The 15968-nt window shown below is 41.8% G+C and overlaps 1 long non-coding RNA gene across 1 annotated transcript; it reads left to right on the top strand.

Annotated features, from left to right (window-relative positions):
• Positions 1 to 1758: 1758 nt before the first annotated feature.
• On the top strand, positions 1759 to 2455 carry LOC308332001. The gene is made up of 3 exons (XR_013965646.1): positions 1759 to 1861; positions 1966 to 2122; positions 2206 to 2455. It is a non-coding gene; the product is annotated as an uncharacterized lncRNA (long non-coding RNA).
• The last annotated feature ends 13513 nt before the right edge of the window (positions 2456 to 15968 follow it).

The raw sequence follows: 15968 nt of genomic DNA, 5'->3' as shown, positions 1-15968 counted from the left end.
TGTAATATGGCTGCCATGGTCACCACGAGACAAATCTGTGATGGCCCCATAGCCAAAAATGTTCCTTAAGGCATGCTCTAACTGTGTGCCAAATTAGAATACTGCCCATTATTCAAAAACAATAATTTTATTGTTTTAGGAACACTTTTGTCAACTCCGTCAGATACACATCAACTCCGTCAGACACAAAATCTGACGGAGTTGACGTCTGACGGAGTTGACAAAATGGCATTTGTTTTCATCTTAACCCTCTTTAGTACAATGTAGCCATTTTGTTTTTGCTTAATTTTGTTAGCTAAACCTAACCCCTAAACTAAAATAATAAACATTATTTTGGAATTCTTAACAAAGATCATAAAAATGTGCAGACGGAGTTGACATGTAAAAGCTGTGACCACATTGTTATCAACATTGTTTGTTTAAAATATCAAACAATTGAATGCTTGTCAGACCAGGTAATCCACTGTTGCAACAAATATAAATGGGACTTGGAAAAGGAGTCTTCAGGCTAAATCTGTCGACAATATTTTCTGATTAATTTAAGACTTTTAAAAAAACCTGACGGAGTTGACGGAGACGTGGGACGAACATTTGATATGAGATATTTAATAGAAAATATAAATTAAAATTAACTGTGTATATTATTTGCTATGTTGTTGACAATCTACTTTAATTTAGTATGTATATTTATGTGATTGTGACAGTATTAGACACTTTTTTGACAGTTTGAAATTGTGGCCACTTGCTGGGGACAGGCTAAATACAGGCCTTTTTGGGTACAGGGCCTGCTTTTAACTAATTCAGATGGAATATGAAAACAATTATAATGAAATTAAGGGCATAATAATACACAACTGTATTACACTTAACTTTGCAAGTGCTTTTATTTTTATGAATTAATTTATTTTTTACATAAAATAAGGCTCTTATGTGTGGGACATGTTTTTTCCACTTTTGTCCCTCATCTCAAGAATGAGTGATATATATATATATATATATATATATATATATTTTTTTTTAATGTGTTATAGATCATCCAAGTCCCTCTCCAGTTGTTCAGAGCAGTGCTGGTTTGTATCTTTTGTAACTCATCCTGTGTTAGCGTTTCAACAATCTGTTCTGAGTTGTATTTTCAAATGTGTCAACCGTCTGTGTTTTAGCTCGTCCAAATCCACGGTACTCCTCCTCCTCTTTATATCGGCCACGCACTCTTCAGCCCAGTTACATCATTGAGAGAGGATGACAGTTCTGACACGGGTTAGTTATTTTCTTTTCTGACCGTATTTGTATACAGTGGGCAGAAGTGTACAAATCACTGCTTATATTGTAGTGAAACAATCACTGCAACTCTGCATTTATTGACCACATTTCCTTGTGTAGGTGCCATTCTGAAGGAGATGCTGCAGCTGAATCGGCTTCTGATGAAGGAGGTGACTAGGCTCACAAAAACGGTGGCCACTGTACATCAGGAGATGCTGGAGATGAGAGAAGAAATGAAGGACCTGAGAACTGTTAACTGTGAGTGGACGACTCAATAAAGCATTACACTTGTTGTTAAGCATTGTTATACTTTAGCCATTGAAAAATAGCAGATCTACAAGCTCATAATACGGCATAATTGCCTCACCTAAAGTCCAGCTTCATATACACACCGTAAAACAACCCATTAAACCTCCACCCCCCCCCCCCACCCCCTGTAGTTGGACACATGACTGCGATACAGGAGGATGTCCGCCATCTGAGGGAAGATGTCCATGTCTTGGCTCCACCAGAGAACCTTGGACTCCCCTTGACCAGCATCGCCACACTGACTCAGCTCGTGACGAAGCTCGCTGAAGATGACACAGTTGGTGATGGCATCGTAAGTTTTAATTTGCAGACCATGTAATGCTAAATCTATTTATTGTACTTATTTCCATGGTGTTGGATGTTTGTCTTAAAGATATTTTTGGATTTTCATTGTAGGTCTCGCATCTAGCAACAAAGGGTGGGAGGGATGTGAAAGACGCCATCTACAGAATGATGCCCCATCTGATGACAGATGCTGTGGCAAAGGACCTCAATTGGACCGGGTTAAAAAAAACCCGGTTCAAAGAACTGAAACTTAAGGACATTTTGCATAGTAAGTACTGATTATGTGGACTAAAATGAAGTAAATGTACAGTCATTTGTTCAATGTATGACCTTGTTGTTCTGTCATTCCAGGGGCTTTGAGATCTATTGAGAGCTGCAAGGAGGTGACCGAGGCGGTCTTCGAAGACCAAGTGAAGCGTTACCTTAAAGGAGCCCGTGACCGTCACTCGGGAAGAAAACGCACGCCAGGCAGCCCGGAAGCTCAACCGGTGACCCATATATGACAAGTTGCATCTTTTTAAATATGTTTTTTAATTTTTTTTGAAAATTAAAGATTAGTAGCCTACCCTCACAAAACATGCAGTAATCCTGGTCTCTAAACTGCCTCCCCCTGGCCAGCCGGGGCGCCTGATGGAGGGGAAAGGAACTGGTTGGAATAACGTGTAAGAAAATTTAAGAAATGTATTAATTGGAAACTAGTATGCAACAATGAATGACGATTAGGCTGCAGGCATATAGTAGCAAATGAGCGGTATAACTTTAGGCACCAAACCAAAGCATACAGTTGTATTAGGCAGTCAACAGAATACATTTGAAGTCAATACAGTACAGGGGAACAATTAAGGGCTTACTTTGGGCAAGTACACATGCATGGCTGGAGTAGTGGGTAGACTCTTGAGATCTGCAGGTGCTGCATGTTGCCTGTGTGAAGGCTGGAGACTGAGGCCTGGGCTACACGTACTCAATCTTTAATAAAACGGATATTTTCGTACTCCGTTGTCGTATGGACAGGGGCCCATACGACAAAGATATCTGTGTCCACACATACAACCCAAAACGATCATTTTTGACTCCAACAAGCATGCCATGCCAGTAGGTGGCGATAAGAAACGATGCAACGCAATAGAAAAATGTTCTGAGCATGCGCGGTGAGCTGGTTTCCCAATAAATCCCCCCACGTAACCCGGTAGTACGTGCAGACCATAGAGTTTGTATAATAACTCTATGGTGCAGACAGGGCTCCGTCTAGTGAGCAACTTTAGGACTCACCTTCTAATATAAACACAAACCCAATTTTGCCAGCTGCCTCGCTAGCCTAGTAGACTACTACGCACACTTGCAATATATTCTTTGCTTCGCTTCGCTGGTTCGCGCCCCACTGCCGCCACTGTTTTTACAACCGCAGACTTTTTAATAGTTTTTGGATTAAAAAGACTGGATTAAGGTTGGTGAAGGATGTGTTGCTCCCCTGCTTGCATACATAACCGCAAGCAGGGGAGCAACGCATCCTTCACCAACCTTAATCCAAAAACTATTAAAAAGTATGCGGTTGTAAAAACGGTGGTGGCAGTGGGGCGCGAACCAGCGAAGCAAATATTACAGGTCGGGGAGGGGAAGTAGTCCGCTAGGCTAGCAAGGAAGCTATGCTTGTGTTCCTTCATGACTCCCCTAGATGGCATTAACATCCAAGCTATTTCTCATGATTGAAATTAGGCCTATTCATTTTAGATACACGATTTCAGCAGAATGGGGTTTGTGTTTATATTAGAAGGTCCTCGCTGCGCTTGCCATCGTGTTTGTTGTCGTTTCTATGGTAACCTCGCGTTGACCCTGGAAGTTGTTCGTTTTTCAATCCATGAACTGATGCGCATGCTCAGTGTTAAAAGCAACAACGAACATGCGCGACTAGGGAGGTGACGTCATCCTTCCTCAAAAACTCCGTTTTGCATGACTACACAGCTCCACCATCCGGATCTTTTCGAAAATCTCCACTTATTTATCCGTTGCCAAAAACCTCCGTTTGAGTGGCCGAAAACGCCGTTTGCGTCTGGCTGAAAGGCCCAAACGCACATAGAAATGTGCGTTTGCAAAAACACCCAGAGTCGTGTAGCCCAGGCCTGAGTGTGGGGTGAGTTGCTGGTTATATGTGGCACACCTAAACTGGGATTGGCTAATGAGTTGAGTGGTGTGATGGCAAACAGGTGTCTCATTATGGGTGCAGGGAATGGAGAATGTCCACCAGAGGCTGCCAGTCAGACAGCATACAGATAATTCACAACAATTTTTAAGTCATCTTATTATACAAGTTCTTGTTCCTGCCGTGGCACAACTCCACACTTCAGTTTAGCCACAGTCAATCCCTCTAGACTTGGTAAAGTTGCACTGTAGCCTACTCAAGTTATTTTTCCATCTGCACCTCTCTTCACCTAAAATAGCCGATCTACAATACATTTTGTACATTGTTTTTTATTTAATTAAATGTATTTCAGTTGTATATTAATTGCATTTCTGTTAAATTGTTAAATATGCTAAAGTGTCTTACATTTATTTAAATTGCCTATAAAAACAAAACAAAAGGAAGTTCACATTGGTATGGTGCTGCATTATTTCATAGGCCTAGGTCTACTTCAACAGGGGAAATCTTCAAGCTCCCAACATGTCAGCTTTATTATGTTTCTATAAATATGTGGGAGGGAGGTGAGCATGGGGGAGGATCGAGGGGTGCGGATCGCAATATATATGGGGGGGGGGGTGGTGTCATAAGACGCTGTCCTGCTGCTGCCTTCGGTAGCTGACGTTCGAGGCACGGCAGAGTAGCGGGGCGACGGCGCGCACGGCCCATGCTGATCAAGAACGACGCGGCCACATCGTGTCACGTGCCCGGCGGAGGACACGATCGGCGGCGCACGGGGACCGCCTCACGCAGGCGGCGCGCCATGACTTGCTAGCTGGGTAAATTAGGCTGCAGCTTCATGTGCACAAACATTATGTGAACGCACCCATAATGGTACCAGAGACTGTTTGGATGGGTTGTAAAGATTAAAACGGATCGTTTGGTAGCACCTCGCACTGCGAGGCATGAGTGAGGCATGAGCTTTGTAGATCGGCTATTTTCACTAATTGTCCAATTTGGTATTAAAAGTTCTAAAAGTCATTAAATTGTAACTTTATACATGTGCACTTATACTGTGTGTTGGTTTGCTTACTGTTGAGTGAGAAAACAATGTTGCAAGTGCTTGATGAGAGAACTTTTTAGCTAAAGCGAATAGAGGGCAAGACAGGAGTTCTCATTATTGGTTCTAGTGAGCAGAGAGAATCAAGTACACTGTAACCTTACTTTCACTACAGTAAATATCTTGGTGGTTATTATTGGTTCATGAATTGATTTTCAAATTGTGTCACCATGAAGTATGCTTTTTATTTTAATTATTGTGTGAATTTGGGCCTGTCTATCGTTGAACGATGCAAAACCTCTGATCCACGCCTTAGTCGATTTTTAGACTTAGACTGTAATCTACCAAAAACCGGCCGAAATCCGCGCGATCGTGCACTATCGTGCACGCGCGCCGTCTCTATGTGAATCGCAGCAAAAATCTGATATTTTGGGATCTTCTGGGCTCGATTTGGGTGAGTTATGACTAAGTTATGAAAAAGCTATTGTTAGTTTAGCAATCCGAGCAGCCAAGCTATATGCTGAGGGTCAAACTGGCACAGGTTGTTTACTTCCTTTTGAACCGGAAGTGATTTTCCAGATTAGACTTTTTAGCCATTTTCAGCATAATGGTGCGTTCACGCCATCTGGTGGCAATCGAGGGTATTTCACTACACATGCCAAGTCTTGGCAAACCATATTATTTAGACCGCAGATCTTTCTTTTTGCATTAAATTGACGAATTAAGAAATGGGGCATTGGCCAGCATTAGCCAGCTTTGGCGACTTTTTGAATGGCAATCAAAAAATGTGATATGACCACAATGTCACGAAATGTCTCATTTTAAAGCTGCAAGTCTGTACTTTACAATGAAAAATAATAATTATGATATAATTATGATTCTAGCATGTTCCATTGTTATTGTTTACTAATAAGCATTTTAATACACCTTGGTTTCACTGTTCACTGAAACCAAGGTGTACTAAAATGCTTATTAGTAAACAATGGAAAATGCTAGAATCATAATTATTTTTTCATTGTAAAGTACAGACATGCAGCTTGAAAATGAGACATTTCCTGACATTGTGGTCATATCGCACATATTTCCTATTGTCATTCAAAAAGTCGCGAAATCTGGCCCAATGCACAATAAGATCTTATTAAGAGTGTCCAGTCAAAGGGTTAAGTCTATTTTAGGACCAATTAAAATACATTTTGATATTAATTCAGTATGTACATGTTAGCAATGCTTTACCCAGAACACTTAAATGGGCACCATGTTGAAACATTAGATACATTTCATGTTATAGTACTTTTTTTTATATATATATATATATATATATATATATTGTAGTGGCTAATCAACACATATGAACAATAAAACTTAAAAGCCACTAAAAGCACCGGGCAGCGAATCTTACGCAGTTGGTATAGGGAATAAGACCATTGTCCAGTCAAGGCAGCAACATTTGATGGTGTTTATTTTGCTTCTCCAGACACAGTACAAGATGTCATTATGTCACAGTGCTCTCCCTAACCTGCTGGTAAAAAACCATGGACCTTCCCAGTGCTCTCTCACTCCCTGTGTGCTCTCTTAATTAAATAGCAGCTGTGAACTGCCCATCACCTTCAAAACAAAAGCTCTGTCTGCAACAAAAATAATGGCTGTAAACAAACCAACATAACAAAGCAACTTAAACAAAAAATAAGAAATGCATTACATATATAACAGAAATACTGAAATAGAAAATGACTGAATATAGCTCCCACATTCCGGCCCCTAATTGTGAGAATCACAATTACAAAGTGTAAACATATAAGGGAGCTATTCTTTCCATCCGTGTACACGTCTCCCCCTCTGTAGCCACTGAAAGATAAACAGATTGAGAGAAGACAGGATAGAAAGAGAAAGTAGATAGAATTGTCCATTTTCTTTTTGATGTACAAGTCACTCTTTTCAAAGAGTCCTGGGGGAAAGTTGGGGTTTCCTTTCAGCAGGAGAATATGGTTTGGGGTGGGGGCCTCAAGGTCATGGGGGTCGTCAGATGCTCCTCCATCTCTGAAGATGTCCTCCAGTATGGGGTCTGATATGTACAGTGGACTGTTCTTGGAGATGATATTTGAACCATGTTTGAGGGAGGCAACTTCATTCTTGAACCTGTGTTTCTGCACAAAATGCATGCTTGCCTTCTCTGCTTCATCACAATCTTTTGGAGTGAAATGTTTTCCAGACAGTGTACATTTGAAGCTGTGGTGATTCTGTTCAATACTTTTGATTCCAGCATCACTTTTGGTGGCTTTAAGTTCCTTTCTCTTTTGACTCAGAAGCCTTTTGAGTTCAAAGAACCGGGAGACAGGCATTTTAATCTTCCCAGATGAGAGGCAAGATGAGTCCTTAACGATGGATGCTGCTTCTCTTTTGACCTCTGGGTCATCAATGGGAAATACTGACTCCATTTCCAGCGTAGGCCACTCGTTTTCAAGCAAATCTGGGCCTTTCCTCTTCAGGCCTTGAAGTTGCAGCTTGATGCTCTGCACTTCACTTGACAAGACCGGATCTTCTTTTCTGAAAGGTAAGTCAATGTAATGTTCATTTTTCATTTCTGTTGTTCTCATCGTGCATTGAGTGGCCTCTCTGGGCATTTCATATTGCCTCTCTGATGTTTCATTCAAAGCATGGTTGTTTAATTAACTTTTCTTCCAGATGTTCCACACATATGTGATTAGATGTAACCACAGAGCAGCCAGTTTGAACTCTGCTCTTAGTTCCACTCCTGAGTGGTCCATTGATGACCCAGCCAACTCTTGTTCTGACCGCGTATGGTCCTTCAATTTGGCTGTTGATCAGCTCCCATGGTTCCATCACTTTCGCAGCATTAGTTCCAATGAGCATATCCACATCCGCATCCAAGTCATGCAGCTTTATATTCCTTAAGTAGTGCCATTTTTCCACATCATCTTGTCGTGGAATGTTCACTTGTGACACTGGCATAGTTTTTTGGGTTAAGACATTTGGCAGTTCAATAAAATCATTCGTGTCCATGCCGGACACTTCCAAATGAGACAATATACTGTATTCACAATTTTCTTTTGCCCCATTGTTCTTAATAGAATACTGGCTGGCTTGCCACTTAGCCCCAGTCTCTTTGCCAGGTTATGAGTACAAAAGGTACCAGAGCTCCCCGGATCCAAAAATGCATATGTCTGCACAAATCTGTCACTCATTTTGCTTTTCACTTTAACTGCAATAATAGAAAACACAGCATTGTCCTCGTCTCCGGCCCCTATATGGCCACATGTCTGAGACTCATGAGATGCATCACTCTCAGGTTCATGAGCTTCATTATGCTCAATGTGAAGAACTGACGGATGCCTTTTCTGACACACGCCGCAATACAATCTACTCGTACAAAATGTACTTGTGTGTCCCACTTTCAAGCATCCAAAACAAATCCCATGCTCCTTTATGAAATCTATTTTGTCTTTTTGTGTCTTGGACTCAAACTGTGAGCATTCGTCAAGTGAGTGACTGGTTTGTTGGCAGAATACACAGCAATGCATGTGACTTTTGTTCTCCTCTTTCACTGCAGTGACACTGGTGGCAAAGGTGCCCTGATTCCTCTGCCTTGGTTGACTGACAGTGGGGGGTGACCTGTTGTAGCTGGTATTTTTTGGATCCTGAATATTTCCAAACAGTGGATCAGAGACAATTCTAACTTATTTTTCAACAAATGTCACAAGGTCAATAAAAAGTGCTCTGCAACCACGTTGCTCCTGTAAATCACATGCAACATTCCTCCATTTCTCCCTCATCTTATAAGGAAGCTTCATGACAATATTTCTGAGGTTCGATGGCATGTCCAACTCATTCATGTGCATGATTTGCTGTGTTAAATTTGAGCATTCCCTCAAGAAAAGAGAAAAGGATTGCAGTGCTTTGACATCTTCTCCTTTAAGGCCAGCTATCAATTCTGTCCATATAAGCAGAAGCAATTTTGTATTCATTTCCAAAATGTTCAGAAAGCAAGGATTTGGCCCTTTGGTAGCCTTGAACAGAGGGTAGGTGTTGACAACTTTTCACCAGGTCTCTTGGTTGCCCCCTGGTGTACTGTTCTAAAAAGTGTAAACAATCACTTGCATTGTCAGTTTTGACCTCAACACAATTTTCATTTGATACCACATGAGGGTTCCCTGCATCAGACAACCAACCTTTGACATCCTCAGTGAAATTCCACAATTTCATTCTTGCATTGAAATATGTATTTTGCCTTTTGACCTCCTCCTCAGGCAAATTCATAGTTAGGAAAGACTCATGCATATCCATAGCCTCCTCATAGCAGTTGATGAAGTTACACAAATGACTGCACAGATTTCACATTGTCAGTAGATTTCATCAACACAAGTATTGGCTCAATGTATTTCTTGGCCTGTTTGATTTTATCAGATCTTTTTTCTTGGCATGTTTGTATGTAAAACGCCAATCCCTTTGCTGTGAACTTGGTGTTCCGTTTTGCAGAGGGCTCGGGCTGAGCAACATTCTCCACACTTGAAACATTTGAATCACCCACAGTCACTGTCTTGTTTGTATCAACTTGATCCATATTGTCTGATTTAGCTCACACAGGCAATGTCTCTCACTCCACAAGTCCAAACTCCCAATACTCATTTGCATGTAGTGAATTAATAATTCTGTCACTCCAAATAAGTTTGCTTTTTTCCAATAAAGCTGACAGATTATTCTTCAAGTTCACATACCAATGCTGTTGTAGAGTAGTTTTGTGGGGCGTCCATAAAGCCAGGTGCTTCTCCGTTCTCCGACCGTGTCCAGGGTTGATCGAAGGCGCAGTTCAAAGCTTCAAAGTGACAAGTGCATTGTTCGGGTGTGGCTCCATTGATTGATCTGTTTGAAAGTGCAGGTGCATCCACTCCAACTCCAAACATCCAAAGGTGCAAAAAACTCCAATCCAACAATAAAAGTTTCCGCTTCAAAAAGGAAGGTTTTTTACTTTATGTAGTGGCTAATCAACACATATGAACAATAAAACTTAAAAGCCACTAAAAGCACCGGGCAGCGAATCTTACGCAGTTGGTATAGGGAATAAGACCATTGTCCAGTCAAGGCAGCAACATTTGATGGTGTTTATTTTGCTTCTCCAGACACAGTACAAGATGTCATTATGTCACAGTGCTCTCCCTAACCTGCTGGTAAAAAACCATGGACCTTCCCAGTGCTCTCTCACTCCCTGTGTGCTCTCTTAATTAAATAGACTCAGCTGTGAACTGCCCATCACCTACAAAACAAAAGCTCTGTCTGCAACAAAAATAATGGCTGTAAACAAACCAACATAACAAAGCAACTTAAACAAAAAATAAGAAATGCATTACATATATAACAGAAATACTGAAATAGAAAATGACTGAATATAGCTCCCACATATATATATATATATATATTCAGGTTGACACAATTATAAACAATTATAGCCTATAATGAAAAGCTACAGGACAAGGGAGCTTTCATCTCCACAACCCCCGAGTGCCTCTCCCTTTGCAATATACTGTAGCGGAGGGAGAGGTTCCGATTGGAGATTGTGATTGAACAACTTGGCCCGCAGTATTTTTTACTTCAATGGATTAAGTTACAGCCGTCTGTCAGCCTGCAGATGGATGGACCATGGATGCTCTATATCTAAATGTGGGAAAACTTGCGACCAGCGGTGTCCACATTATCCCCCTTCATATAAACTTGGGTGCAAAATATGGCATAACATGTCTGTGACTGCAACTTAATTTCGTTCATAAATAGGCTTGGCTACTATTACCAGACAGCCTTATGTCAAAGCTTCTGGATAGCTTGAGGACTTGCAGCCTATACCAGGCAGCCCATGTATAATATTTTTGTATAGCATAAAATGTAATACAGAGTATGCTATTGGAATTAAAAGGCGCGCCCAAATAATTAATTAGCTACATCATGCCCCTGAGTGCGCTGTTCAAAAGTAGGTCAAACTCTGCTGTCACTAAGTCTCCAGCATTGAAGCATGTTGACCACAGCAGAGAAGAGGACATTTATTAAGACTACTTTGAATATGTTATGAATTAATCTGGCTATTAATCTGTGCAAAACAGCAGTGGGCACTTATAAACTGGTTGTTCTCTCCCATTGTGTTGTGCAATCGGTGTTGAGTTATGCTTACCGCTCTCTGCAATTAGTTATACATTAATGTATTATTAATTATTTAAAAGCGTGGTCTCATGCGCAAATGGTTATCTTATGGTAATCGAGATTCGAGAAAGAGATCAATAGGTGCTCATTGGAGATAAAAAATGAGCAAAAGGTGCTTCCAGGATCAACGGGAATAACTTGAAAAAGAGGAGCGATCCGAGCACTGAATGATGGAGGAGAGGGCGTAAAATAGGTACTAAGGACAACATGGGAACCTTGGCCGAGTGAGCACTCTTGTCAGAAACAGTTTAATTCAGCACTCATCTAAAATTAATCATCATTTTTTAATGAAAGTGGCTCATAGGCCTATAACGCAGACCCAAATGGCCCAAGATGAAAATGTATGTGAGAACGCACAATGCCATTGACAGACAGTATGCGGTAGTCTGTGGTCTTGTAGGAATGAATGAGGCCATAACTCAATAATAATAATCATAACTAGAAACAAAATTTCAAGAAATTTTACTGGGTGCCTGAAGCTCGCCAAGTCTGTGCAGCATTTGAGCCACGGACCACCATTTGATGACATTTAGCCTCTCAGAAGGGTCCATTTGGTTACATGTGAGCCAGGTCTCCCCATTGACTTTCAATGGGGTATTTTGTCTAAGTTTACTTAGTGACCTACTGCCACAGCGGCGTGCCCTACCCACTGAGCCTCACCACTGAAACCGTTTAAACCATGGTTGACTGTGTACATATATCCAAGCTTCTCTGTCTCAACTACATAGCAAAAACCATCGCAAGTCTTTAACTTGAGACAGTAACTGAACATAACTAACAGAGAGGTTAGTTTTCGTTTTATGTTGATTTATGAATGCACTATAAGAAATGTCTTATTTGCAATCTAAAATCTTTAACGTTACAGGATGAAACCTGAGCAGTTCCCTAGGAGCTACTGGGTACCAGTGCTTGAGACAGACGAGCAGCTGGAGCATATGGAGGTGTTAGTTCTGGAGGAGCAGCTGGAGCAGGAGTAGATGGACGGTCTACTGCTGGAGGAGATAGTGCTGGAGGAGGGGCATCCAGAGGAGGAGGATCCACAGGAGGCGGATCCGGAGCCTCCAACGGGTCATACAGGCCTATAGTTTCCTGGAACAGGACTCGTCGCACCAGGAGGCAGTCTCGGAGCCGGGGGATCCGGAGGTGGACGAGGTTCTGTCCCTCCGTCGTGTCATAGAGGCCCAAAGACGGATCATAGAGGCCCAAACGATCCTGCTACAGGAATTGAGACCATAATTGTAATTGTTTTGGTTTTGTAATTTTTTTTTCTAAATAAAGACATTTTATTTTATTTTTATTTTTATTGTAAAAATGGGGTTAGAAGCTATATAATTAAGCAATAAGCCACGACAGGTCTCAGGTTACCGGGTATTTTACACTGGCTGGGGGCGTAGGCAGAACCTGTGTTTCTGCCATTGCATGGCAGGCACCCAGAATGAATTTGATTGACGTCATTTATTCCCCACACACATACGGTGACTGGCGGTTACGTTCCGAGTTGCGTGCCGCTGGTTGGCCACAACACAGAAGCCCAGCCTCTAACAAAAATGGAGACGACTTCCAGTTTGAGTCTGTCGCGGGAGTGAGAAGTCGTGTGGGTACAGACCGGTGCTGTAGTTGTGAGGACGGCAGTTGCCCAGTTAACGTTTCCCCGAAACACAGTAAGAAGTGAGCTATTCTAAAACAACGGACGATCGCCTGCCATCAAATCAGGGACGACCGCGCCGGAGGCATAGAGCGGCCGCTGCAAAACCCTATACAGCTGTCACTTCTACCCTCGACGCTGTCTTTTGAATAGGAGCCGTGCCCCGTTGTAAAGAGCCGTTGAGCGGAGAGGGTTACTGTGGGTGAGTACGGAGGCTAGCTGCAGAGCTAACACACAAACACACAGCTACACACACACGCATGCCCAGAGCCGGACTAACAATGGAACTAGGTGGAGCTTAAGCGCCAGGGCCCGAAGCTTGCAGGGCCCGGTACGAGACTATAGGTACAGCTGTTGCTTCTTTCGAAAAATATAACGCAAGATAGGAACCCCCGCTAGTGTTTTTGGTCGTCTGACAGTTTCTGTAGCAGTTTTCTGGAGGGGGGGGGGCAGTCGGTTTGGGGGGGTTCCCGACGGCTGCGCGTTCCAGGGGAAGCGAGTAAGCGACGCCGTCAGAAGCCCCCTCACTCAGGAAGGCCCCCTCACTCAGATCTCAGACGGACCAAATTGCGACAATAACATACAGCCTATGTAAAGAGGAATATAAACAAGACCTTGGCGCAAAACTTCATATTTACCCTGCTCTAATACAACAAAAGTGTGTTCTTACATCCTCCATTTCACGATTTCAGCACTCGTGAGTAAATTAATTTAATTGCCATTATGAAAGTTTTCAGTGACGTTGGACCCACAGGTTGCATTGTCGTCAATAATTAATCTGTCTTTAAAACGTTCTAATGTTAATATAGCATATTGGCATTGTCTGTTGGTGCACACATCAGCACTGTTTGCAAATGTAGCTACATTTGTTGGCCACAAAGACAATTTAGACAAAACATGCTGCTGCCTGCTAATGGAGCTTGTAGATGTAGGCTAATTATTTTTCGGGGAAATTGCAGATAGTTTAGCAGACTGAAGTTGGAAAGGCTGTGCCCAGTGCGGCAGTGCCTGATGTGTCTTGTGTGTCTGCGGGCAGCGCAGGCAGTAGTGGATATGCGCTAAACGCATGCGTGTTAATTAATTAATTCATTCATTAATTGGCTGAATCAGTAGGGGCCTTTTGATTTGGTGAAGCGCCAGGGCCTTGAGAGGGGTTAATCCGTCACTGCGCACGCCAGAGTGCACGCGCGCACACACATCCAGGACGCTGTTTTGTTTTGTTTCTTTCCTTTTAGTGGTTTGGTTCAAACGAAATCCAGAAGTGGAGGTTATTTATTTTGGTTTGACAACAGTGGTGCACGGCACCGGGGTTCATTTGGTTATTGTAAAACCAGAAGTGGAGTTTAAGAGGGTGCTTTATTTCCAATACAAACCTTAAACTGAATTTCTGTGGTCGTTTGCATTTCTTATTTACTGGTGGTTGTGAGGTGAAATGAGTGAGCTTATGGAAATGTACTGATTTATTATATATATATAATTCTTATATATATATATATATATATATATATATATATATATATATATATACACCCTGAGTTAACAGGTAGGTTGCTGTACAGTGACCTTTGTAGGGTTTCTCCCTGGGACAAAAGGTTATTTGGGAAACCGCTACAACTAAATTAGTTACTTGGATATTATAGTTATGCCTGGTCGCAATTCTGCCTGTAACATTAATTAGATCGATGTATGATAGAAAACACTGAACAATCTTTGTATTTATAAACCTAATCTGTCAGTTACATCACTGAGTCCCACCACCAAAACAAGGTCAACTTCATTCAGTGGCACCTGGTTGTGGCATTACAGGGTAAAGTCTAGGGGGTTCCAATCGAGATGCCAAAAGCCACGAGCGGCAGGCGTCTCTTCCGGGTTTTTAGACGGCTGGTGGATGGAAATTAAGCTCCACCCGCGCGGCAACTTGGAGCGTTGGTGGAGCTGCTTCATTCCCAATCACCAGCAGTTATGTCAGTCCTATATAAAAATAAAAAACTTTGAGAACCACTGCTATTGTAATTGTCTAGCAGACATGAAGTCCACATACCAGCTCTGACAGTGTGGCAAACTGGTTCCAAGTGTGATGAACAGCTCCTCAATGCTGGTTCTGGTTCCAGACCCCAACCCTAGACATCATCAGAATCATCTTCTTCATCATCATCATCATCATCAGCAGCTTTTCTTTTTGTTAAATATGCTCCTCACAATTCTGATTGTCAATGTTTTCAAGTTTCAAGTCAATCTGTCAGTAGGGTCTTGAAAAAGCATCGGGAGCTGTGCATGTTCGGACTAACGGGACTTCGGATCTATGGGCAGTTCCCGAAAATTTAGACATTTCTAGATGCATGTTCACTGTGCGAGGAACAGGTCGTGGCAGCTTTATTGCTGGAAAAAGCGTCCGTAACCAGAGGTTGTACATGTTTTTTTTCTTCTAAAATATTAGAATGTATAACCCTTTCAGGTCTATTAAGAACGTCCAATAATATGACAGTATATTATATTACAATATTACAGTAATATGAGCTGGGGGCTTGGGGTATGTCATATTGCAATTTTTAGCATGTTAAGAAGCGCTTTCGACACCCCGTGGAGTGCGCAAAACGGCCTTGAATTAGTCATGGGAGTGTTTAAGGCGTGTTTGAGAGTTACCCAATCAACATGTCCGTACTATTTTCTTTACCAGTCAGCTGATGTGACATACGGAATGCGCACTTTGGGGATCGTTATATTACATTTCTTCAGGCTGGCACCATAGAAGACATGACATATGACTTTGTCACATTTGGGTTAATTTTTCCTATTGCACTGCATGCTGTCACCTTTATGCCTCAAAATAAGTTGTTTCTATTGAGAAACACCAGTAAAATTATATTTTAATTTAAATTATAATTATTATATTTGAAATGAGTAATGAGTTGAACGCGTGGTGTATGCCCGTGATCGTATGGTCTTCGCTCGTAGCATTTTATTGAAGAAGACTTGGATTGAGTGTGATACAGCGTATGAAAGCAAACTTCCCAAGGATTATGGCGATGTTTTTTTTTTTTTTTAAGGTTGAGAAATTAAATAATTATGGCCGTTTCTAATCTCAACATTTC

The sequence above is a fragment of the Protomyctophum bolini genome (genome assembly GCF_963924005.1).
Source record: "Protomyctophum bolini genome assembly, chromosome: 17".
NCBI classification, from domain to species: domain Eukaryota; kingdom Metazoa; phylum Chordata; class Actinopteri; order Myctophiformes; family Myctophidae; genus Protomyctophum; species Protomyctophum bolini.
The sequence above is the reverse complement of the archived record's forward strand: the minus strand, read 5'-3'. Positions and strand labels throughout refer to the sequence as shown.